Source organism: Panthera onca, chromosome B1 (assembly GCF_046562875.1).
Source record: "Panthera onca isolate mPanOnc1 chromosome B1, mPanOnc1 haplotype 2, whole genome shotgun sequence".
NCBI classification, from domain to species: domain Eukaryota; kingdom Metazoa; phylum Chordata; class Mammalia; order Carnivora; family Felidae; genus Panthera; species Panthera onca.
Genome location: NC_138342.1, coordinates 91,918,964 through 91,944,829, shown reverse-complemented (window position 1 = coordinate 91,944,829; position 25,866 = coordinate 91,918,964). Strand labels below are relative to the sequence as shown.

At 36.8% G+C, this 25,866-nt stretch overlaps 1 long non-coding RNA gene and 1 pseudogene across 3 annotated transcripts in view; one reads left to right on the top strand and one right to left on the bottom strand.

Moving 5' to 3' along the window:
* The first annotated feature begins 4,452 nt into the window (after window positions 1-4,452).
* LOC132692203 (uncharacterized) overlaps window positions 4,453-25,866 on the top strand; it is a 60,659-nt gene continuing 39,245 nt past the window's right edge. For 2 of the 3 annotated variants that reach the window (XR_009616230.3, XR_009616229.3), the window contains exons 1-2: window positions 4,453-4,539; window positions 9,830-9,879. This is a non-coding gene — a long non-coding RNA (uncharacterized LOC132692203). Of the gene's footprint in view, window positions 4,540-9,829; window positions 9,880-15,742; window positions 15,847-25,866 lie in introns of all 3 variants that reach the window. The other variant, XR_009616228.3, reaches the window with a different exon arrangement.
* On the bottom strand, window positions 9,199-9,449 carry LOC132692202 (small ribosomal subunit protein eS27-like pseudogene; annotated as a pseudogene).

The following is a 25,866-nucleotide window of genomic DNA, read 5'->3' as shown; positions in this document are numbered from 1 at the left end:
CTGTATATTTTATAGCGGAATTTGAAAGATTATTCTTTCCAAATCAAAGGGAAATCCCTGAAGCCAAATGAAGAGATACAGTATGCACAGACACCTTTTCTTTCAGCATGAGCATAATAAAACATCATGAGGGGCCAGGAGTGCAGGGAAAGGAGTGGGTTGTTATTATAGAGCCGTGTTGGAAAAAATAAGCTAATAGTGCAAAATCTGGGAAGCACTGGAAATCCAGCAGAGCTGAATGCTGTCCCTTCGCAGACAATTTAGGCTATCTTTTCACATATCAGGGATAGAAAATAAAAGCCTGAAGCATCACTGGCTATCTCTTCAAACCACTTTGCACTTGGAGAAACAGCAGTTATTTCGTCGGGAAGACACCCAGAGCCCAGAAATATCCAGCAAGGGCAAACCATTTACACCAGAATTGATGGACAATGGAAATTTCTGCCAGTTTACTTCATCCTGGAAAACAAGCTTTCATGTAAGTTGCCCAGAGGTAGTGTTCCAAGTGCTAGTCGAAATGTAGATAAAGTGATAGTCACAAAAATAACAGTCACACTAGTGAACACCCATTCTGGAAGAGAACGGGAAGAACTCCAAGCCTTTTACTCATATTTAATTATGTCTTCATCATTCCTCAAATACTGGGTCACTTTCTGAAACAGCTAAAGTCAGGATTTCTCTGATTTTAGCCGGCCTCTGCCAGACAGCTCTGATTTCTTACAGGAGAAACAGACCCTGGCGGGCAGCAGAAGTCATGTGGGGGGGATGTACGGAATATTCCATTGCTTTCTGAACTCACTTGGACTCAAGAGTCAGCATGAGTGTCCTCCAAATAACCTGCACTAAGTTACCAACCTTGTTAAGCTTCCCCTTCAGCAAAATGCACTGTCAGTGTTACAGGTGACAACAATTAGAAGGACAGTCAAGTATCAAGCTGGATTAGTCGAGAGGAGTGAGGAGGGTGATATGAACACAAATAGGAAGTAATCCACAACTATATTTATTCTATTTGGATATGAATATCTCTCATATTATTCTAGGTTGTAAAAAGGCTCACTTTCCCAATCACATGCCACCTGGGCTGATGTTATCATTAATGTTGAGCATAAGCCCCTTAGGAGATGACAGCGTCAGCATGGCTATGGTGGACGCCAAGACTGGTGACTGATGTGAACGATCAATCTCAGCTAATCCACAGACAATCCAGGGTTTCCCAGATAGCAAAATCTTAAGACAGCTACCCACCCAGAAAGGACTTGCAGGGATATTTTATTGCTCCATAGTCTTACTCCTAGATAAAACTGAACCTCTCCTGGGCAAATGAATGTCCTCCTTATTTTAAAGTTGCCCAGAAATCAGTTTTATGAGAGAAATACCCACTTAGTTTCTGGGATTGAGTTAAATTAACTAATTCATTGATTAGTTAAACATCTATATCTGATAGGGCACTGTGTGGAGTACATGAAATAGAAGTCACGGTCCCCTAAGTTCAAGAGCTTGCTTAGGTGGATTAACAACAACAAAATATAGTTTATGAGTATGAGCTAATGAATGGCCAGTCACCAATTATTCTGGGGGTGTCAGGAAGGAAGGGGCAACAGCAACGAACTGTAGACTGGAGCATGCAGTGAAGCTTTGTGTGATACACAGGAAATCTCAGATAAGCATGGGGAGGAAGAAGCATGCTGACAAGAGAATGTGGAACAGGAGTGGACAAAGTGGACAAAGAAAAGAAATGCTTTTTTATTAGATCCTGATGGGACACAGCTCGATGGGACCTGCTGGCAGGTCAGTAAGAGAATTAGGCATTAATGGCAAGGAGACAGCTCTGAATGTTTTTAAGCATACCTGGACGTTAGTAGGAAACGGCGGGGGGGGGGGGGGGGGGGGGAATATTGGGAGACATGGTTATATGTGTTGGTCACCCTTCTTACTTTCCAGATAAAACTTTCCTACTGAAGCACAAAGCATTTAATTCTCCCGGGCTACCTATTTGCTATATGCACAGCTGATATTAATTATCACCACCACCACCACATCATCTATAGATTGCTCCCAATGAGCCAGGCATACAGGAAGTAGATGCTTTATTCACATCACCTCCAATCTTCCACATCACCTTGCCAGGTGGATATTATTGGTCCATTTCACAAACAAGGACACTGGAGATCAGAAGGCTGAGAGATTTTCCCAGTATCACACACAATTCAGAGTATATGAACTCTAAAGTCATTATTGTCTCCTTGTGAGCAGTGGTTTTGATCAGAATAAACAGGCTGGGGCATCATTAAAAGAAAGAGCAAAACTTAACTTAACACGTGTGTATATGACTGCAGGAACCATAAGTGACAAGGCAGTATATTTTGCTAAGAGTAACTATTAGCACTTAACATCCACCTGCAGAAACAAACTATTTCATGGACTACCTCTATCAATGACTGTAAGGTGAATCAGTGTAGTTCCTACAAGTTTGAAAACTTTTTTTTTGCTTTTCAAAGAGAAAGCTGTTGGCATGTGTCTGGCATTCTTGGGATTCATATGTGGCAGAAACTGAAATGGTTTCAAGGGGAAGAAATTGGGAGAGACACAGTCACAAGAGTTAGCCACAAAAGGCAAATTATAATTTATCAAGATATAAATAAGAGATGTCAAAGTTTTATTGAAAAAGAAGGGCAATTGTGCTCCTTAGTATTTACCCCAATGAGCTGAAAACTTATGTCCACAAAGAGAACCTACAAATATTTATAGCAAGCTTTATTCATAATTGCCTACGGTTCAAAGCAACCAAGATGTCCTTCAAGAGAAGAATGAATAAATAAACTGTGGTATAGCCATACAATAGAATATTATTCAGGAATAAAATGAAACATCAAGCCACTAAAAACATGAGAAATCATAAATGCGTATTGCTAAGTGAAAGGAGTCAATCTGAAAAGCTACATACTACATGAATTCAACTTTATAACATCCTAGAAATGGCAAAACTATGGAAACAGTAAAAAGATCAGTGGTGGTCAGGGGTTGGGGTGGAGAGAGATGAACAGGGGGAGCACAAAAGATTTTTAGGGCAGTAAAACTATTCTGTATGATACAATAATGGTGGATACATGCTATTACATAATCATATATTTGTCCAAACCCCTATAATGTACAAGAGTGAACTCTAAACTATGGATTTCAGTTAATAATAATAATAATGTATCAATATTGGCTCATCAATTATAACAAATGTAGAACACCAATGCAAGGTATTAATAATAGGGAAACCGAGGGCGTGGTGGAGAGGAATACAGCAATTCTCTGTACTTTCTGCACAATTTTTCTGTGACTCTAAAACTGCTTTTATGAAAAACAGTCTATTTTTTTTTAAGAAAAAGAAGGGAGTCACTATCCACTCTCCAGGGAAGCAATGCTATACTTAACGCACACATCAGTTAATGCCATACTTCTACCAAATGAAATCAGATTTTAAAAAGCACTTGGTAAACAAGAGTAAAAGAGGAATCCTGCCCACTCTCCACTTTTCAGTTAAGTCCACCCCAGTCACCTAGAAAGGTTCCTCTGACCGAGAGGAAGAAACAAGACTCCAGAAACTGAACAAATAAAAAAGAAGAGCAGAGCAATCTATAATCTATAATTTATAATTCTATGAGGCAGCAACAAAATTTAAATCTAAAAGAACAGCTCATTTTAGACTGCATTGCATTTATTTACATAATCTCAGCATGCCTGTTTGTTTGCAACCTGAGGAGTTTCTTGGGTGAAATTTGAAACTGGCCCTTGTACACGAATCCTGGGCTAGGAGAGACAGAAGAAAGAGGCAGGCCACTCCAGATTGACAGGTGGCAGTTTTTTTGTTACTGTTGTTGTTACTCCTGAAATTCAGAATCTTACTTAGAATCTATTTAAAGTAGGGGGGAAAACCATGTCAAGAAAGACCAGGTGGAAAACAGATTTCCAATAAAATGGAAATTGGGGGCAACAAAGGTCTAAAACGCCACAAAAGAGAAATGGCACCACAATTTTACTTGAACGATGGCTAATTACTTGCATTTTTGGCATTGTTTGTTAATCACTGAATCTGGGTTTTCCTCTGAATTCCACATAGAACATGCACTGCACAATTTTATCGTAAAATACCTGCTTTTTACACACATTTTAGGATAAGCTAGGGAGGCGGCAGTTTTAATAAGCAAGGAAACTTACTTACATAGGAGGCTTAACACAGGAGGCTGCAAGACGAGTGCACCTCTGCACTCACTCGCCAACATGTTAAGAGTTTATACAGAAGCCTTACCTGGGTTCGTATTGTACAGATAGTCTCAACAACACTTTGCTCTTTCAAGGTTGCATCTTTGAAATGGCTCCGGCTACGGGAACCATGAGCGGAACGTATATTCCAAGTCCAGGACAGGAGGTGAGGAGCCTCTAACTGCGTGGTTCCGCTCGCGGGTCAACTGGCGGTCAGATCCTCTTGACGATCTTCTCCAGCAATACCTCCGTCGTCATTCTCTCAGGTATTTTTAACTTCTAAAAATGGTAAGGTTTAGGGAAAGAACCTCTGGCTTTTTATGTTAAATCATCCAGGGTACAATCTTTCCCCTGACCTTGAGTTCCGACGAATCTGTAAGACGCATAGTTGTTACTAAGTACAGAGCGTTCGAAGGCTGACGGGAGTACTAGAGACGCTGTAAACTTCATGTCATTCAAACTACTTGTTGGAAACTAATGAAAATGCAAACCACAGTTTGCAGTTCTTCCTTTGTTCTTATTGTATTTATAAAACTGTGAAACAGTATCTTCTTTCTTCTACCTCCAATGAGAGAAATTATTTGGGGGTAAATAATCATAGTTTACCACTTAAAATTGGAAGGATAGATGGTGGAAAATATTTGAGTCAATGATGTATTTTTAAAATTTCAAACACCAGAGAACTAAAATAAATTAAGTTGCTTTCATTTGGTTTTCCCAGCCTGACTTCTAATTTAGATGCATTCATTTTTTGTTTTTATTAAAATAAAATTCATGCAGGGGTGCCTGAGTGGACCCGTTGGTTGGGCATCCCACTCTTGATTTTGGCTCGGGTCATGATCTCACAGTCATGGGATTGAGCCCCACATTGGGCTCTGTGCTGGGCGTGGAGCTTGCTTGGGATTCTCTCTCTCTCTCTCTCTCTCTCTCTCTCTCTCTCTCTCCCCCTCTCTCCCTCCCTCCCCCCCCCTCTCCCCCTCTCTGCCCCCCCACCCATTTCCTCTGTTCACATGCGCCCTCACTCGCTCGCTCTCTCTCTGTCTTTCCAAAAATAAAATAAAATAAAATTTATGTAAAGAGAACAGATCTTGTGCGCAAAGTCTGATGTTGGTAAATGTATGTACACATTTAACAAACACTATGACCAAGATGTAAAATGTTTGCAGTACCACCAAATTTTCCCTTGTGCTCTCTCCAGTCAGTCCCACCCCCATCCACAGGCAACTGTTGTTCTAGTTTCTATCGTAGTTCGGTTTTATCTGTTCTTGAATTTGATATGAGTGCAGTCATACTGTAGGTTCGCTTTTGTATCTGATTTCTTTTGTTCAACATGTTTTTTGACATTCAGCCATGTTGCATGTATTGGTACTTCTTTCTTTTTTATTGCTAGGAGTATTCTTTAGTATGAATATATCGCAATTTGTTTATCCATTCACCTATTGATGGACATTTGGATTGTTTTTAGGTTTGGCTCAATGAATGTTTTTATTTCTGTTCAGTTAATACCTAATTTCTGGTTCATAGGTTAGGGTTTAACTGTGTTTAACTTCATAAGAAGCTGCCAAACATTTTTCCCAAAGGGGCTGCTCCATTTTGTGCTCTTATCAGCAACACATGTGAGTTCTGGTTCTCCCACATCCTCACCCACATCTAGTATTGTCCATCTTTTTAATTTTAAATATTTTAATAAGTGTGACTTAACATTACATTGTAATTTTAATTTGCCTTTCCCTGATGAATGATGGTGTTGACCACCTCTTCTTATGTTAATTGATGATTCACCTTTTGTCAGTTGTCTATTTGTATCTTTTGCCCATTTCTTTATTGAGTTTTTAAAAAAAAATTTTTTTTAATTTTTTAATTTATAGTTCTTTATATTCTGGATATAAATTCATATCTGTGCATTTCAAATATATAAATATGTATATCAGCTCTGTGTATTACAAATGTTTTCTCCCAAGCCATGTCTTGTCCATTCATTTTCTTAATAGTGTCACTGATGAGCAAAAGATTTTAAGTCTGATGAAGTCCAAGTTATTAATTTTTTTCTTTATGGTTACATTTTTTGTATGTGTTTTTTCAAATAAGTTATTGCTTATTCCAGGCTCAATATATTCTGATGTTTTTTTCTAGGCACTTTAGAGTTTTAGCTTTTACGTTGGGGTTTGTGATTCATCTTTATTAATTTTTGTATATTATGTGAGATTGGAGTAGAGGTTTATTTTTCTCCACATATGTATATACTGAATATATACTTCAATTTGGGAAGAACGATATCATAACAATAATAAGTCTTCCAGTCTATGAACAGTTTATATTTCTCCATTTAAGTCTTCTTTATTTTCTCTCATCAATGTTTTTCACTTTCCAGTGTATAGCTTTACATATCTTTTGTTAAATTTATTTGTATTTTATGTTCTTGAATGTTCCTATACATGAATAGTTTTTCAATTTTCTTTTCTTTTTTTAAAAATTTTTTTAATGTTTATTTTTGAAAGACAGAGCGTGGGTGGGGAAGGGGCAGAGAGAGACAGAATCCGAAGCGGGCTCCAGGCTCTGAGCTGTCAGCAGAGAGCCTGACTTGGGACTTGAACTCACGACCGCGAGATCATGACCTGAGCCGAAGTCGGATGCCTAACGGACTGAGCCACTCAGGCACCCCCAATTTTATTTTCTATTTGTCTGTTGCTCCTTTATGGAAATAAAATTGAGTTTTATATATGGACTTAATATCCTGCAGCCTTACTAAATATTTCATTATATAAGGAGTTTTCTTCAATGAATCCAAAGTCTAATGTGTTTCTCCCACAATACCAGATGAATTTTAAAATAAGACACATAGTCATGTTTTTTTCTCAAATATCAGCTACCAAATATCAGCCATCAGTCAGGAGCCACATCAAGAAAAAGACTGGAAAAGAAAACCTCTAACTGGCCCTATGAAAAGTAGACATCAATTACATTTTATGGAGGGTAAATCTGAAGTTGGAGAAGCTAAGGATCTGGCCCAAAGTCTCAGAGCTGTTGAGTGATGAAATGGTATCGAGTGATTGAGATAGACACACACTCCTAGTCTGTCTGACTCTAGAACTTGTGCCTAAACCACTAGTCTCTAGGACTTCTTTTATTTTGCTAATAATGCCAAGATGGGCACCCATCCCCCATGCCAGCTCCTGCGACCAGGGCACCAACAGGAAAATATGAGTTACCCTATCCATCCTCCTATTCTCTTTTGCCAACTTCTTGGTGTCTCCCCTATGTTGAGAATTCCACCTGATAAGGTCCCTCTGGCTGCTGGTTGTGTTGTTTGAGAAATGAAGTAGTCTTTTTCAGTGATCCATAAAGATGTGCCTGGAGATAATAAGAAAAAGACGCAGCCATTACATTAAATAAATAGATGTCCTGACCATCAAGGAAGTTTAATTCAGTACTCAAGACAGGGAAGTCAAATGTGAATGTAAGAAAACAACCTGAAGAATGAATGCAAGTGTTTGTGGCATAACCAATAAATGGTGTTATTCCAAACTCTACACAAAGACTTTACATATATTGGAGAAAGAAGAGTGGAAGGGATTTAGCCACTTTTGCTGAGACCAAGACATCTTGGAACAATTGTTTAAACACTTGAATCTCAGATCCTGTGATAGCTCACCTGAATTAAATCTATGCCATGGAAAGGATTCATTCTCTCATAGGTCACCTGTGGCTCCAGTTTCCCTGGATGCATTCATGTATTCATTTTAGCCCTTTCATTAAATATATCTGCTAAACCAAGAATAACAAAATTATACAACTGTGGCATTGTACAGATAAAACTTGTGGGTGGTATTTTTAAACTATGCATCAGAATCTGACTGCCTTATTTATTGAAAGGAAAATTACATTGCTTCCAGGGAGTTTGGGAACTAACTATCATCTTCATTCTTAATCCTCCCAAATGAAGGAAATTACAAAATAAAATTGAGCTCACTATGCATATAAACAAGTAAAATGATGGCCTCAGTCCTCCCAAGTGTGCTGAGGCAAAAAGAAGCATTAAGATTATCTTATCTGGGCCTTAGGCTATAGCGTGTCCAAAATATAACTTCCAGAAGGGATCCACTTCATAATTATGACCAAAATGAACAGAACTGAGATTTGTGATTGCCTGGCCCACTCACAATATAGCAGACTTTGGCATGATTCCTGGCTTATATTCTTATTCTATATATTAGGAAATAATATTTTTTATTTCTCACCAGTTAGATAAGTGGTCAGTTTAATATAACACATATGTTGATCTTGTATCAAAATAAGTCTGACCTTTAAAAGCCAACTTGCATTTGGTACAACTCTTTTAGCAAGCAATTTGGCAACACATTTCAGAGCCATAAAAATATTCATAGGCGGTGACCATGTAATCTCACACTTGGCAATTTCTCCCTAAAGGAATAATCTCTCCACAAAAAAAAAGAAGTTATAATCATACAAAAAGGTATTGTAATGTTACTAATGGTAGCAAAAATTAGAAAGAGTGTTCATTTACAATAACAGAAATAGTTAAGAAATTATGAGAATATGATATACTCATTAAAAGGGAAATGTTTGTTGCAGTATTAATAGAAAAAATACAAATGCTTACCTGTCCTACAATTATAGTACTTACTATTTTTGTAAAACAGATAAAAGACACAGAAAAACTGATAGTGATTTATTTGAATAAGCAGTAAGTTTATGGGTGTTCCTTCCTTTTTAAGTTAAGATTTGGTTGTGTAAGTTGTAATTTTATGTATTTATTTTTTGCCCATAATCCAAACTTCATTGAAAAACTGACACCAAAATAGGAGGTCACTGTTGTATACTTTAAAAAATTAAACATAATTTAATTATCTTGGTAGAGTGACTTGAATTACTGAACTGATAAGGCATTCTGCAATATAACACAAATTCAAGAGGTTATGTGGATCATTAGTGTTGCTTTCTTCTAGATGAGCACCCTTCTGTGAGTCTGGCCTTCCCTCCTGTTGGCTGGTCCAACACTGTTGAACAGCCTACACAAAGAACCATCTGAGCATGGCTGAAAACTGTGATAATCTTGTAATAACCTAGACATTTTACATCCATAAAATAGGAGTTTGGGCTTTGAACTAACCGTTTCTTTTTATGTTTTTTCTTTTCTTCTTCCAAGGACAGTGTAGTAAATCTCTACCCAAAGCCATGTTGATCCTTTTGCATTCCCAGCCAGTCCCAATCTTTACGGCTAAAGTTGTAATTTTAAAACAAACTTAGTAAGGTGCACCTGGGTGGCTCAGTCGGTTAAGTGTCCATCTTTGGCTCAGGTCATGATCTTGTGGTTCATGAGTTCGAGCCCTGCGGCAGGCTCTTTGCTGACAGCTCAGAACCTGGAGCCTGCTTCAGATTCATTCTCTCTCTCTCTCTCTCTCTCTTTCTTTCTCTCTCTCTCTCTCTCTCTCTCTCTGTCTCTCTCTGTCTCTCTCTCTCTCTCTCTCTCTCTCTGCCCCTCTCCCCCTTAAAAATAAATATTTTTAAAAAATTAAAATAATGGAATTCCCTTAGAATGTTTCTCTGCTTCCAACAGAGCCACATTTAAACTACTCAAAATTCCACCTGGAATTCAAGACCTCACAGGTAAGGATTCTTCATTGTAGCCTCAATAGTTCATGTCAAGAACATTCAGGAGTCCAAAACATACATTCTATTTATTTAATTTTTTTTAATTTTTTTTATTAATGTTTATTTATTTTTGAGACAGAGAGAGACAGGGCATGAATGGGGGAGGGTCAGAGAGAGAAGGAGACACAGAATCCAAAACAGGCTCCAGGCTCTGAGCTGTCAGCATGGAGCCCGATGCGGGCTCGAACTCACAGACTGTGAGATCATGACCTGAGCCGAAGTCGGACACTCAACCGACTGAGCCACCCAGGCACCCCCATACATTCTATTTAAAACCTGAGACATAAGATGGAATGATTCTCCAAAGGATGCTTGGTTTAAAATTTCAAATCTCTATCTTCCCCATTATTAGCAAATTAATTTGTATCCAACATATTACATATTTCCAACATAGGAGGAGAAACATAAAGAAGCCTTGACAGGACAGTTTTTCCCTGACAATTACTGAGAAAGGACATGGTTACTTGACATAATTATTGAAATTAGGCATGTGTGGGTGGAAACATACACTTAATACTGTTTTATATGATAATTTCATATTTCCACCTGAAGTAGTTTTTTAGTCTATTTCTTATGTATAGGTATAGGTTTACTAAAGCATTTCCTTTAAAATTTCTCTTGAGAATATTTGGAGTTGGCCCACCACTGTGTCTCTTCAAGATGAGACTTTCCATCACTTCCTATCAAGCTTGTCTTAATACTGTTAAATATTTTACTTTTCCTCAGATAAGTGTTAACCTAGTAATGTAATATGATTATGGAGCTTTAAAACAAATTTCCATGTGGAATGTTTCATGTATAGGAAATATTAGTTATATAATAATCTTTTTTAATGTTTATTTTGACAGTGTACATACATGAGTGGGGGAGGGGCAGAGGGAGAGAGAGAATCCCAAGCAGACTCCACACCAGCACAGAGCCCAACTCAGGGTCCAGTCTTATGAACCATGACATCATGACATGAGCTGAAATCAGGAGTTGGACACTTAACTGAGCCACTCAGGTGCCCCTAGATATATAATCATCTTTATCCACATCTGAGTCTTCAACAAGAACAAATGATCTCCTGATTCACCATTCTTTGAGAAAAAATAAATGCCTGAATAGAAAACATAGCCCCCAAGAGGGTAGTCAAATCTGAATTAGATTGGCTAGGGATCAAAAGATAAAGGCAGGAATTGTGGCTGTAAATTAAAAATTTTTACATTTATGAGGAAAAACATAATTTTTTATCTTTTACATTTACTGAGAGATATACCAAAAGCATAGAATCAAAAGTTAGAAATCATTTTTGAATGTATCAGTGATAATTCATGTATGAGGTCTTCTGGATTTGAAAAATATTTATAGTAGGCCTGGCATTTATCTGAAGGGATTGGTGTAGTTTGAATCATTCTTGCAGCACCATAGGAATCACGTTCTACTTCTCATGCCAAGGAACTCCTTCACTCTTAGGAGAAGAGCAAGTACATTAATAAACTCATGATCACACAAATAAGAAAGCCGATGCTGAGAATAGCCCTTGGATATATTTCCCATTTCCTTTTATGACTCTCTAAAATTATTATTGCTTAATGACTGGCTTATTCTTTTTAAGTTTTTACTTAAATTCCAGTTAGTTAATATACAGTGTAATATTAGTTAATAAGTATAAAAACTAAATCTAGTGATTCAACACTTCCAAATATCACCGGGTGCTCACCAAGACAAGCACTCCTTAATCCCCATCACCTATTTCACTCATCCCTCACCATCTCCTCTCTGGTGATCATCAGTTTGTTCTCTACAGTTAAGAGTCTCTTTCTTGGTCTGCCTCTCTCTCTCTTTTTTTTCTTACGATCATTTGTTTTGTTTCTTAAATTCCACCCATGAGTGAAATCATATGGTATTTGTCTTTCTTTGGCTGACTTATTTTTGCTTAACATAATATTCTCTAGCTCCATCCATGTTGTTGTAAATGGCAAGATTTCATTCTTTTTTATGGCTGGATAATATTCCATGGTGTGTGTGTGTGTGTGTGTGTGTGTGTGTGTGTGTGTGTGTGTAGGAATATATATATATAAGGAATATATATATATATATATATATATATATATATATTCATCAGTTGATGGACTTTTGAGCTGTTTCCATAATTTGGCTATTATAAATAATGCTGCTATAAACACTGGGGTGCATCTATCCCTTTGAATTAGTATTTTGTGTTCTTTGGGTGTGCATGTGTTGGATCATAAGATAGTTCTATTTTTAACTTTTTGAGGAACTTCCATACTGTTTTCCAGAATGGCTGCCCCAGTTCACATTCCTTCCAACAATTTAAGAGGGTTCCCCTTTCTCTGCATCCTCGCCAACAGCTGTTGTTTCTTGTGTTTTTTATTTTAGCCATCCTGACAGGTTTGAGGTGCTATCTCATTGTAGTTTTGATTTGTAATCCCCTGATGATGAGTGATGTTGAGCATCTTTTCATGTGGATGACTGGCTTATTTTTATTTAAAGTTAATTATTGCAGAGGGAACTACTCCAAAGTACTCTTATCAGATTGCTAAGTCACATGACCAAACGTACATCTTGTTAATAAAGAGATAGTTACTGGCACAGAGCAAGCACTCGGTATATCTTTGTCAAGTGAAGAAATGAATGACTATCAAGTTAAAAGTAAAAACAAACAGATGAAAACATCCTGCAGTATGTGTGCATGCATTTGTGTGTGTGTGTGTGTGTGTGTGTGTGTGTGTGAATAGAGACTCAAAAACCTACCCACAGACAAATAGTTTCCAAAAACCCAATAACAGAAAAGTCCTCTGTGAAGCTGATGGTTATGTGAAGTACCTTTCCCCCATACAAGTCATTCCCCAAATATAGCATCATCCCAAAGTAAAACCCCACTTCATCATTTGGAAAATTCTGAGGAATACTAAAGGAGAATGGAAATGCATTGCTTCTACCCTCAGAGGAAATGAGGCCACTGGGAAAGGGAAGCCATGCACCCATGTGAGAAGCTCTGTGACCCCATACAACCTCCCAGCTGCCTAGGGAACAAAGCCAACGTGTGGATCTCAACCTCAAATGCCACGATGAGAGAGAGAATCTAGTGTGTGGCATTTGAGCCCCGTAGCCAGAGACACACCCGGTTTTCTACCACAGCTGTCCATGCTGTTCTTGGATGGGTACAAGGAGGAGGCCAACTGAGAGCAAAGTCAGAGGGCACAGGAGTGAATTTGGTGCTTAGACTCACTTACTATTTAAACAAATTGATCTTTGCTAGAATTATTTTTAAACCCGAACTTCATTTGATGGCTCTGTTCCTTTGTTTTTTCCAGCATGACACAGTGCTTGGAGCAATTCACAGTTACTGACTCTGTACTTAACATTCACCTAAAAGTCACTGATAAAATCGAGAAACAAATCAAGAGAGAACACCAAGCTCACCAAAACCCAGTAATATGCCTTTTACTTAATCTACTGTAAACAGACTACTTACTCTAAAATGAATAGAGGAAATTTTTCATTATCTTAGAAGTCTATTTCACATGCTTTTTAATGTTTCTAAACACCCAGCTAGTCACATTCCTGAGAAGGGTGACATTTCTGGGGCACAGAAAGAATGGTATTCATAGATATTTCCCCAATCACATTACTGCCTCCTGCCAAGAATGTCCAGTTGATTGCTCAAGGGAATGTATCTTACCTGAAATCCCTTGGATTGCATACATTTGTTTTATGCTGATTGTACTGAGTCAAATTCTGCTGGGCATTTAGTCCAGCAACTCTTAACCAAATTCTGTTCTTCTAGTCTAACATCAGGCTGCACTGAAGTAAGGAAACCTGGGTACCAATAATGGCTCTGACCTTGGATAAAACACTCATCCTTCTGGAGGCGCTGGCTTCCTTCTCTGTGAATTAAGAGTGTTGTACCAGATGACTTCTAAGGTGTCTTTTGACTCAAAGATAATATGTGTTATGATTGGCAGTGAATTGCAAATTACAGTTAATTTTTCATCCACTGAAAGGAATCAATCACAGCATTTTATAAGGAATAACGGAACGCCACCTCTAACATCCTTTGTTACCAAAATAGGGAAAATGAGGCCCATAGAAAAAAGGTATCCCAGTTAGTGGTGGAACAGACTGAGACCAAAATCTCTTGACATGTTGTCATGTACTTCTATAACAGGCTGTCAAACACTTGTCTACTGAAAATGGAAGTCTGGCATGAGCTAAGGAGTGGAGGAGTCAAATGCCCCTCCTCTCTATTCTTACTGCTCTTTGCTAATTTTTCTTCTACCACTTACTACACTGCATTATAATTAGTTGAGTGCAAGTTTGAACAACATACACACACAGACAAGACACAAAGACACTTATGCACACTTAGATTGTGAACTCTTTGAGGACTTTGTCCACTCCAAAGGGTTTTTACACATGATAGACACCCCATAAACATTTGCTGGATGTCATCCATGAAATGCTTCTAGGAGAATGTATGAGAAGCTGGGGGTACCAACAGTTTACTCCTCCTCTACTCCATGGTCTACTCCCCTTCTAGATTTTGCTCCAGTAGCCCATAAACACAACCCGCACATACCTACATAGAGATAACAGTGACAACCCTTATTACTGGAGGCACAGTAAGTTTCAGCCTACAAGATGCCCTGGTGAAGATGGATTTGCAAATATGGTTTGGACTCAGACCAAAATAAGGCTTCACGCTTCCCCCCCTTCTAGCCTTGGGAACTATTGGGATGAAGAGCTAGATAGACAGAGACTGAAAACAGAGGACTGCAAACAGCCTTGACAACCACCCAGGCGCCCACAGATCAGACAAGTCAGCCTGTCCCCCTCCTAGCCTGGTCACACAAGACCAGACATCAGGGAAGGCATCTAATTCTGACCAATCCATGAGGTGGGCAGTGCAGGAGGTAGGGGGCAGACTCAAGTTTGAGTCTGTTGACTGCAACTAGGATCCAGTTGACACCTGACTTTCACATTAGCAACTCCTCTTTGAAAAGAGGCTTGAAGAAGGGGAGGAAAAAAACAAAACAGGAGAAAGAATGCCAAAAGAGCTTCTGGTGATACCTCCTTGCATGGAAATATCAAGATAGAAAAACAAAATTTCTCCCCTTGAGAATGAAACAATTATTTAAATTGTGAAGAATTTAAATCAAAAATATAAAATAAAATCATTTTTAACAGAATACTATATTTTTAATGTTTATTTTTGAGAGAGCGAGACAGAGCACAAGCAGGGGAAGGGCAAGAGAGAGGGAGACACAGAATCTGAAGGAGGCTCCAGGCTCTGAACTGTCACCACAGAGTCCGATGCAAGGCCCAACTCCTGGACCACAAGATCATGACCTGAGTCAAAGTCGGATGCTTAACTGACTGAGCCACCCAGGCGCTCCCAGAATACTATTTAAATGGTTGTATTGGTTTTATAAAATAAAACTTATTGAGAATATTTGTGTGATTTATATGAACCCATGGTGAATTTTTAATGTTTAAATAAATATTTTTCCTTTATAGAAGTAACATAATTATGGCAGAAAATTTAGAAAATATAAAAACACAGCAAGAGGGAAAAAGTTAATTGCTCATAGTCTCAGCCATCTGGAGGCAACAATTAATAACAAATGCATTTCCTTCTGCATACTTTTTAGAGTTTTGATCATATGATGTAAATGTTAATTTTAGTTTAAAAATAACATCTTTTCTAATGATAAAAGTAATATGCATTCATTGTAAAAAAATTTCTTGACAAATACAGAAAAAAAATCACTCTAAAATCCATAACTGGTATGTTGTTACTTTATGCCAAAAGGAAAATGAAACATGAAGTGCCAACATTTTGCTTTACAAAGCTTTTATGAAAGTTCCTGGTTTTGAATCTGCAAAGAAATCATAGTAGAAAGTTATACTTCTAAGGTAAGCTTCTATAGTTATAATTTTAAGGTAAATTCACATACTTCTAAGGTAAATGCTGAGCTAAATTTGCTTTCTCATTGGAAATTATTCGGAAAATTCTTTAGATACATCACTTCTTCAGATCTCTTAAATTCATTGTCTGTACAGTGTACACAGAAGAAGGTAAAGAATATATCCAACTCAATGCCAACGTCCTAGTGGTCTCTCCAGGCTATATTCAGTTAAGATTATAGCTCAGAGATGGGAGGGTTTTAGTACTAAAATTTAGACACACAACTTTACTTCAATCATAGCTAAGCTTTTAGCAAATAATATCAGACATCAGGAAGAAGCTCTAATGCAGTGGTCTCAACCTCAGCTGTGCATTATATAACCACCTGGGGAGATTTTAAAATCCCAGATAGGTAGGCTCAGGCCAGTGAAATCAGAATCTCTGGGATCTGGCATTAGCATTTTAAAATGCAGGTGATTCCAATGTATAATCAAGGTTGAGAGTCCTGCTCTAGGGAGAAAACATTGCCCCCAGTAATGTTTAGAGTGCATAGAATGTCTTTTACCTAGATGACCATACCCTTGTCCCACAATGTAGATTAGAGCTAACTAGAGGCAGGGCATATTTTTTGTTTTCTGATTATATATTTTTTTTAAATTTTCAGTATAAATATATTTTAAACATAGTCTGATCCTTCTATTGTAACGTTCCAAGAATTTTTTTAAATTTATAAAACTAAGTTAATTCACCAAATATTTAATTCACCAAAATTTTGGATTATATTTGCTCTCTACTTCCCATCGTGCATAGATTAAAACTGCATATAAATTAAAAGTTTCACAGTAAATACAGCTATAAAAAGTGCAGGAGAACATTTGGAGAATAAATATGCGATTTGAGGACAGTAGTAAGGCCAGAAATTATAAGTGTGAATATGAACTGATTTAACTATACAGCAATGTGAAATCTTTCTATGCAAAACACCACAATGCTAAACAGTATGTGAAAAGCAAGGGAAGAATATTTGCAATGTGTATGGCATATGTACAGTTAATATCCTTAATATTTAAATATTCTTACAAATTAAAATGGTAAAGACCAACCCAAAAGAAAAAATGTGAAAAGTCAAAAAATAAGCTATTCACAAAAAAAATAATCAACCAAAATATACGGGCAAATAGACGTTCAATCGCAGCAAGAAAAACATTAATTCAAATTGAGATAATAAATGGCCTCTTATGAGACTGTAAGGAGGTCTTGATTCTCTCTTAGTGGGGAAATAACTCCAAAATATCCTTTTTCCAGATTCACCAGTTTTCTTAACATTTTGCCACATTTGCATTATCAATCTCTTGCTCTTTCCAAATACATATTGAAGAATAGGTTGCATACATCATCCTACATCATTCCTCTTTACTCCCCAATTTTACATGTGCATCTCTATTTTAATCTTTGATTATCCTTTGTAAGACTTTGTTTTCTGCCATCAAGCAAAAAGCTAATAATTTAGCTCATTCTTGTTTCAGTATAAGTATATATCAGAGCCATAAAACTATTCTCCAAAGGAATTTCCATGGTCATGATATCACCTATTAAATGATCATATGTGACACCTGGCAAATTGACAGACATGGCCACTTACTTCTGAGAGTTTGGCCTCTGAAACATGACCACAATCAATAAATTTGTAGTCATACATGAAGAACTCTGAATTCCAAGAGAGTACAAGACGGCCAGTTTATCAAGGAGCTGACTGCCATGCATGCACATACGCACTAGATGCACATGCATATTCAAAGAAGCCAAGAAGCTGGGACACACCCATTGAGCTATGCTTTGAAAGTTAAAACCCCAGGTGTCCAATTTTACAAATGTGCAAATTGCTAAAGTGAAATAAGATTCTGCTAAGGGCAAAAGGATATCAGGATTGGCAGGAGTGTGTGAGGAGGTGGAGGAAGGAGTCCTGAGGATGGAGAATTCAATGAATGTTGAGTTTGTAAGTATTTTCCTGGGCCAAGGAAACACTCCATTTGTCCAGAAGAAAAAGAATCAGCTGCTGTGTTTGGGCATTGGCTATAGATATAGTGTGTTGGAACATATGGCGTAGATCATGTTTAAACAAATACCAAAAATGCCTGCCTAAAGTGGTCGTATTCTAATAATACATATGCACCATTGAATTCTATCTAAAGATGCACCTTGGGGCGCCTGGATGGTTCAGTTGGTTAAGCATCTGACTCTTGATTTCGGCTCAGGTCATGATCTAATGGTTCATGAGTTTGAGCCCCGAGTCTGGCTCTGCGCTGACAGCACAGAGCTTTCCAGGGATTTTCTCTCTCCCTCCTTCTCTTCCGCTCCCCTGCTCACGTGCTCTCTCTCTCTCAAAGTAAATAAACTTAAAAAAAATGCACCTTAATTGCATTAATATCATAATCAATTTTCAGTTTTTCGGTTTTCACTGCTAATTAAATGTTAGCCTTCCCTAACAAGCTAAGGAACCTGATTTAACCATTTACATTCATTGAAGTTCTGTTGTTTCTTCCAGTATGAGTTGAATATGTGAAAAATGATTATGATCATAAACTCTGCCAACCCAAACAAAAATAGTTTCATTCCAAATTTCTATCTAGGGGATAGGGTTTTCATTTCCTACCTTCATTCTAATCTTTGATCTACTATCCCTCATTGTTGTTTTTCATACTTTGAAACAATTTCAACCTCATAAAGTTACAAGTGAATTCCAAAATATCCTTTATCCAGATTCACCCATTGTTAACATTTTGCCACATTTGCGCTATCAACCTCTTGCTCTTTCCAAATATGTATTGAAGCATAGGTTGCATTATCATGATACATCATGACCCTTTACTCCTCAGTATTACATGCACAATTCTTAAAAACACGAATATTGACTTTATTCCCTTACATAACTTCAGTACAGTTATTAAATTCAAAATACTTAACATGGATATAATACTTTTACATAATCAATCATCCTTATCCCAATTTTGCCAGTTATGTCCTTTATACTTTTTTTCTCTTCAAAGAGTCCAGGATCCAGTCCAGGATAACACATTTTATTTAGTTGTTATTTAGTCTTTAGTCTCCATTAATCTGGAGCAATTTGTCAGTCTTTCTTTATCTTAATGACAGAAGTACTTTCAAAAAATACAGGTCAGTTTTTTTCAAGTGTTCCTCAATGTGGGCTAGTCTTTCTCATAAGATTCAGTTTATTGCATCCCCAGCCAGAATACTGTGTAACTGATACTGTGTCCTTCTCAGGAAATCATATATCAAGGCAGGTTATGTCTGTTGTCCCCTTACTAGTGATGTTAATTTTCTTTTCCCAATGGTTTGTTCTACTTATCCACTGTATAGTTATTATTTTTTCCCATCGCAATAATGAGCAGTCCGTGGGGAGACATTTGGAAAATCATGCAAATATCCTGATCCTCCTCAAATTTCCCCCCCCCCCAAATTTGTCATTCATTGGTGATTCTTGCTCAAACCAATCTTCAGTATGATAATTACAAAATGGTGATTTTCCAACTCCTGATTTATCAATCAATTTTCTGATATAAGGAACAGCTCTTCTTTATCTGTCTATCTATCTATCTATCTATCTATCTATCTATCTATCTATATTCTTACCTACCTGTCTGCTATATACTATCCATGGATTGACTCATGGATCTCTATTTTACTAAGTGGGTTATAATTCATTACTGTCTTTACTTATTTTTGTGTTCAAATTGTCTCAGACTTAGCCAGGAGAAGTAGCTTCAAAGTGGTTTCAAGGGGGTTTTTCACATTACCCCATCACTTTTTTTTTTTTTTAGCACTTTTTTATATTCTGACTCAAGATGCTTCTGTTTCAACTCTTACCTTCCCTACCACAGTCTTGAAATCAGCTGTTTCTACAAGGAATGTTCCTTTTAATGGGGAATGGTATTTAGTAGGCAAGATTTGGGTACTAAGTGTGCTGATTACTATTAGAATATAATTGCTTATAGCTGGTTCAAAAGGCAAAGAGCTAAAAGAGGCAAACATATGTAGATGGATGCATGGATGGATGGATAGATAGATGAAATAATCAGTTCATACCTTCAATTCCAAATTTCAATCCACCCGACCAAGTTTTTCCTTGCCTTTCTTTCCCCCATATTTGCATCTTCCTGCACAGTATAAATCTTGTTTTCCAAGAATATCAACCCATTCATTCATCATTTATTCCTACAATGCATAGGAAATCATTTTAGAATTGTTATGCTTATACCAGAAAAAAAAAAGGCTTGTTCGTGGGTCTTTTTCCCCCTTAGACCAAGATTATGTAGTAAAAAGACTATATTCGAAAGTCACTTGGGAAAAACTTCCATTTTTAGTAAGACGGAATATATACTTCTCTTTATTCCTTCTGTTCATTACAACTAATAATGTGGACTTTATACTTAAACAGAAAACTCTGAAACATGGAGAGAAGGCAGACTAGCCAGGCACGTAAGACCCAAGGGACAACAGGATGATGGGTTCCCTGGCTTTTCCTTTTGGCTTCTGTACGCCACACTTGGAGCTGATGATGCTGGCGATCCAGAAATGCCAACAAGCATAGACAAAAACAACAAAAGGCTGCTTTCTCTAGCCAAAGAGTTAGGAAAGCGCAGCTTAGCAAGACAGGAAACTTTTGGACAATAACCAGTCTACTCCAGTCAGATACTGAAGACAAAACTGGGGCCCCATCTTCACTGAAGCAAAGGCCAGGTGAGGAGCTTAGACTTTGATCCTTGCTACTCTGTAATGAAGCATCCTAGCCTCTCCCCACTACGTTAGTCTACAATTATCTTAAAATTAAAATTTTAATTTAAAACAAAAATGAAAAACATATTTGAACTATTTCTCCCCCCCTTCAATGTAGACAGATTACGAATTGGAAATACAGTTTGAATATTTTGTTTTTGTTTGCATTTAATTTATGTTTTTATTTTCCCATACTTGTGGTTTCAATTGTAATTTTTGAATATATGGAACATTAATAAGCTTCCAGAAGGAAAGCATTTTCGAAAAGTATACTCACAAAAGTGTACTCTTTCCCCTATTCTTTCCACACTAAACCACCCCCTCCTCACCTCCCAATTCTCCACGCACATCCTTAGTAGGCAGTCTGTTTCAATGCTTTTTGTTATCTGTGTTCCTTTGAAAGAATAAGCAAATATATGTGTGTATGTTTTATTACCTCCCTTTTTTTCTAAGTAGTGTCTACCTCCAGAAAAACACAGTTTGTTGGTATTTTTATTGGGATATTAAATTTATAAATTAGCTTGGAGATAACTTATATCTTGATGGTGTTGAAACATCCTAATCAGGAATAAGGAATGCCTTTTTGCTCAACTTTATTTTTATATCTTCCAGGTTTGATTTTTCCTTAAGTAATTTTAAGTACTTCACATTTTATTTATTCCTAAATATTTTAGATTTTTCTTGGCTATTGTAAACAAGGTTTTCTTTTCCAAGGTTATTTGTATATACAAAAGTTTTTAATTTTGGTGTGTTGATTTTATATGCTGCCACCTTGCTGATTTTTGAGTTTTTATCACTAATTCTTTAGGTTTTCAGGCATTGCTATAACATCATCTGCAAGTAGAGATAATTTTACTTCCTTTTTTGTTGTTGTTGTTCCAATTTTGTTTTCTCTTATCTAATTGAGTTGGTTAATACCTCTAGTACTATGTTAAATAATAGTGGAGACAGTAGGTATTCTTGCCTGGTTCCTGTCCTTGGTGGTATGTCTTTGTGTTTTCACATTAGGTAAAATGTTGCCTTTGTGTTTGTGTGTGTGTGTCTGTGTGTGTGTCTGTGTGTGTGTGTGTGTGTGTACATATGGGCACATACACACACATAAATGTGAGGGTATATACATTAATATATGTGTATATATGTTAACCTTAATCATATCAAAATATATGACATTTACCAATCAACAATCTATGATATATGAACATTATACGTAAAGGAAGTATTCACCCATTTTTTTTTTTTTTGAGAGTCTTTATTAGGAATAGTGTTGAATTTTTTCAAAGGCTTTTTCGGAACTATTAATATAGAACTTTATATTAATAGACTTCCTAATATTGAACCAACCCTGCATTTCTTTATAAACCCTTCTTAGTCATGATGTTTCCTTAATGTGGTGTTGAAGTCAGTTCACTAAAATTTGAGTTTGGATTTTTTGCATTACTATTCATAAATGATATGATCTGAAATATTCTCCTTTTTAAACTATCTATCATAGTTAGACATTAGTGATATCATCTGGGCATAGTGACTTTTGTGGGATAGTTCCCTGATAACTTCTTTTAATTCTAGTGTAATTGCTCTGCTTATGCTTTCCATCAATACTTGGGTCCATTTTGGTAAATTGTATTTTCCTATGAAATGATGCATTTCATCTAGGTTTTCTAGTTTATTTACATACTGGTATGCAAAGTAGTCTTTTCTTATTTTTAAAATTTTCTGTCTATCAATAGTTACTTCTCTCTTTTTATGTTATGTTTTTGTGCTTTATTTCTTTAAAATTAAATTTCTTAGTGATTCGTCTCTTTTGTTGATTTCTTTCAAAAGAGCATAATCATTTGATTTCCTGTTTTTCTGTTTTCTGCCTCATTAATGTCTATTTCTACCTTCATTATTTGCTTCCTTAAGCTTCCTTTGTATCCTTTTGTTTTCTAATTATTTTAGAAATTTAATTTGCTTACTTTAATCACTTCTGTTTTTATTGACGTGTGTATTTGCCACTTATGAGTATTCTGCTCATTGCTTTTTTAAGTATCTTGATTTCTATATATAGAATTTTAAATTATCACTATTTTTCAGAAATTCTGAAATTTCTGCTCATATTTTAGCTTTCATCAAGAGTTGTTTGTTGTTGTTGTTGTTGTTGTTGTTTTAATATCTAAGTGGGAAATTCTACTTGCTGGATTGAAGATGATGGCCATACATTTCTTACACACTCTATTGACAGTTGGGTTCTATTTACCTTCCCCTTTGATTATGGATTGGGCTCTATACCTACTTACATCAACAGAATATGTTATTGTGGGTATATCTTGTAGGAGGACTGTCAGTTTCTGATTTGGTTGCTTGAATCCCTGAACCACCATATAGGATTTCTGACAACTCAGCTACAGAGACCAAGTACAGAGTCCCTGAAACTGACTACAGTTTCAAGTACAGAGTCCCCCAAGCCATCTCAGCTGATACCATAGCATCAAAAATGAACAACCTAGGGGCACCTGCGTGGCTCAGTTAAGTGTCTGACTTCAACTCAGGTCATGATCTCATGGTTCATGAGCTCAAGCCCCTAGTTGGGCTCTGTGCTGACAGCTCAGATCCTGGAGCCTGCTTTGGTTTCTGTGTCTCCCTCTCTCTCTCTCCCTCCCAAACCTGGGCTCTGTCTCTCTCTCTTTAAAATAAATAAACATTTAAAAAAGTGAAAAAGAGGCAGACTATTATTTTAAAATAAAAGAAGAAAAGAAATTAACAACTCAGCTAAGCTCTTTCCAAGTTCCTCCCTAACAAAATCATGTGCAAAATATGTTTTAAAACACTAAGTTTAAACCTCTTAGGAAAAGGGGGAAATAGTTTTCTATCTTCTATAGACTTAAAGTTAAGTATAGAAAATTCCTGGCTTGCATTTTGTTTCTCCTGAGTTTCCTCAAAAAGCAGCTCTACTGTATATTGTTTAGTATGTTGTTCTTTAGAAGTCTGATGCTACCTAATTTTTCTTTTTTTTTTTTTTTTTTTGCTACCTAATTTTTCTAACCTTACAACTAAGGTGACCTTTTTGCTTGGAAACCCTGAGGATATTTTGCTTCGTTTTTAGAAACAAATAGTTTTAATCTTTCTCTGTTTGGTGTTTTGCTTGCCCCTCCCCCCCCCCCCTTTTTAAATTCACTTGGCTTTTAGGAAGGCATGCATTTGTTCTTGTTTTAAAGGGTCTTTTATAGTGGGGTCTTTAATTCTCTTCTTTCCTACTTAACATTTTACTATCTTGTCTGTAATTTTATTTATTTTTTTTATTTTAGAGAGCATGCGAGTGGGGGAGAGGGGTGCAGAGAGAGAGAGAGAGAGAGAGAGAGAGAGAACCTTAAGCAGGCTCCATGCTCAGCACAGAGCCTGACATGGGACTGAATCTCACAACCCTGGGATCATGACCTGAACTGAAATCAAGAGTTGGACACTGAACCTACTGTGCCACCCAGGCACCCCTGGTCTATAATTTTTAAATAGTATTCTTTGACTCCAACATTTTACTTACATAGCAGACAATTAATCTTCTACTCTCCTATTTCTCTATTTCCTCTCCTCTCATTTTTTAGTTGCATTCTTTCTACTGTGTCAGTTTGTACACTGTTCACATACAATTCTTCCACTCATGTACCCACTCTTGTTTTAGTCTTTGCTCTACAATTAAATGTATTAAATGATCAATATCAGTGCATTTGCTTTAATTTCCCCCCTCTTGCTTCTTTCTTTTCTTTTATTACCATGCCTTTGACAAGTACCACTTTTCTCTAGCTCCTTCTCCCCTAAAAGTAATGCTTTTCCAAGGCTTCCAACTCTGGTCCCACTTATTTGCATGCCTCTTCCCTGTAGCTTATGCTAGGAACTACCAAGTCTCAGATGTGAGGTCCATGTATTTGCACTTGATGTTTGCTTTTCATTTTCTGGTGGTTTTGTGTTTTTGCTTCACATATACACTCAGCTCTCTTCTTTCTTGCAGTCCCTTAAGACTTCCTTCTCCTGTTCTCTATACTTACCAGTTTCCAGCAATGGCAGGGCATTCATTGGAATTTGATGTTTATTTCTTTCACAGGCACTTCATATTTTATGCTGTTCTCTCCTACTAATGCTAAAAATATGGGTCATATGTGGTTTTATTTGCATTTTTTTGTCAAACTAATAGTTTTGGGGTGATGATTTTTGGAAGGATGCATGGAGATACTAGGATTCCAGGGGGAGCCATTATCCTTCAGACCTGCTCTCTTGCCTTCTGAGATATTTTCTCTTACAATTCTTCTGTACTTTTACCTTTTTTCATTGCTCCTAGGGATCACAGAAAGTATAATAAGGAATTCAGTGTCAGTGAAGATCAATGCAATTACTCTAAGCATTTACTACTGTCTTAATGTTAAACACTTGGGAAATTCCATAAGACAAAAACAAAACCCTTAATAAACAATGTATTAAAATAATGGCAATGATAGGAAAGTTCCTGCTTTTCTCTAAGGACTTGATTGTGCTTGCAAATTGTACCAAATCAATACATAAACATTGAGGGGTTTTTTCCCTGAATAATTAAGATATAAATCATCAATATTATATCCTACACCAGAGAGAAAAAATTACAATAACTCTCATCCAACCACTTAGTTGAAATTAACTGCATAAAAGGAAAACAACACCAAAATATGCACTGGGAATATAGCCTAATTTGTTTCACTACTTAAACAAATCAAGAGTCAGGTGTTTATGTACAAAATCAATTTTATTAGAAATTAAACAAAAAGTGGCTACTCATCAAGACAAATATTAGCATTCTCTTTCAACTAAAACCAAGAATATACTTTTATTAATTTTTCTGTCTCTCTGCTATAGTCCAAGTGATTGACCAGAGGACTTGTAGTCTACAGTGTCCTTCAGGGTCCTTTCTGCATCATCCCTGACTCTTGGAATATCCATGAATGTCCCGAGTAATACTATTGCATGATGTCTTTCCATACTGTATTCTAACTCTAGTTGTTACCAAAAAAAATTGTTGTGTATTTTTTTTTTTAATGTGGAGCCACTGTGCTTCTTTGTAATTCCAATACTGCTTCTACATCCATTAGATAGAACAGTGTTTCTCAGAATCTTTACCTCACCTGCATCATTCCCCTGGGTTGCCTGTCAAAATGCAATTTCCAAGGCCCAAGTTTGCTGAATCTGAATTTTTACCTGCAGAACCCAGTTGTCTCCATTCTAACAACCTAAGC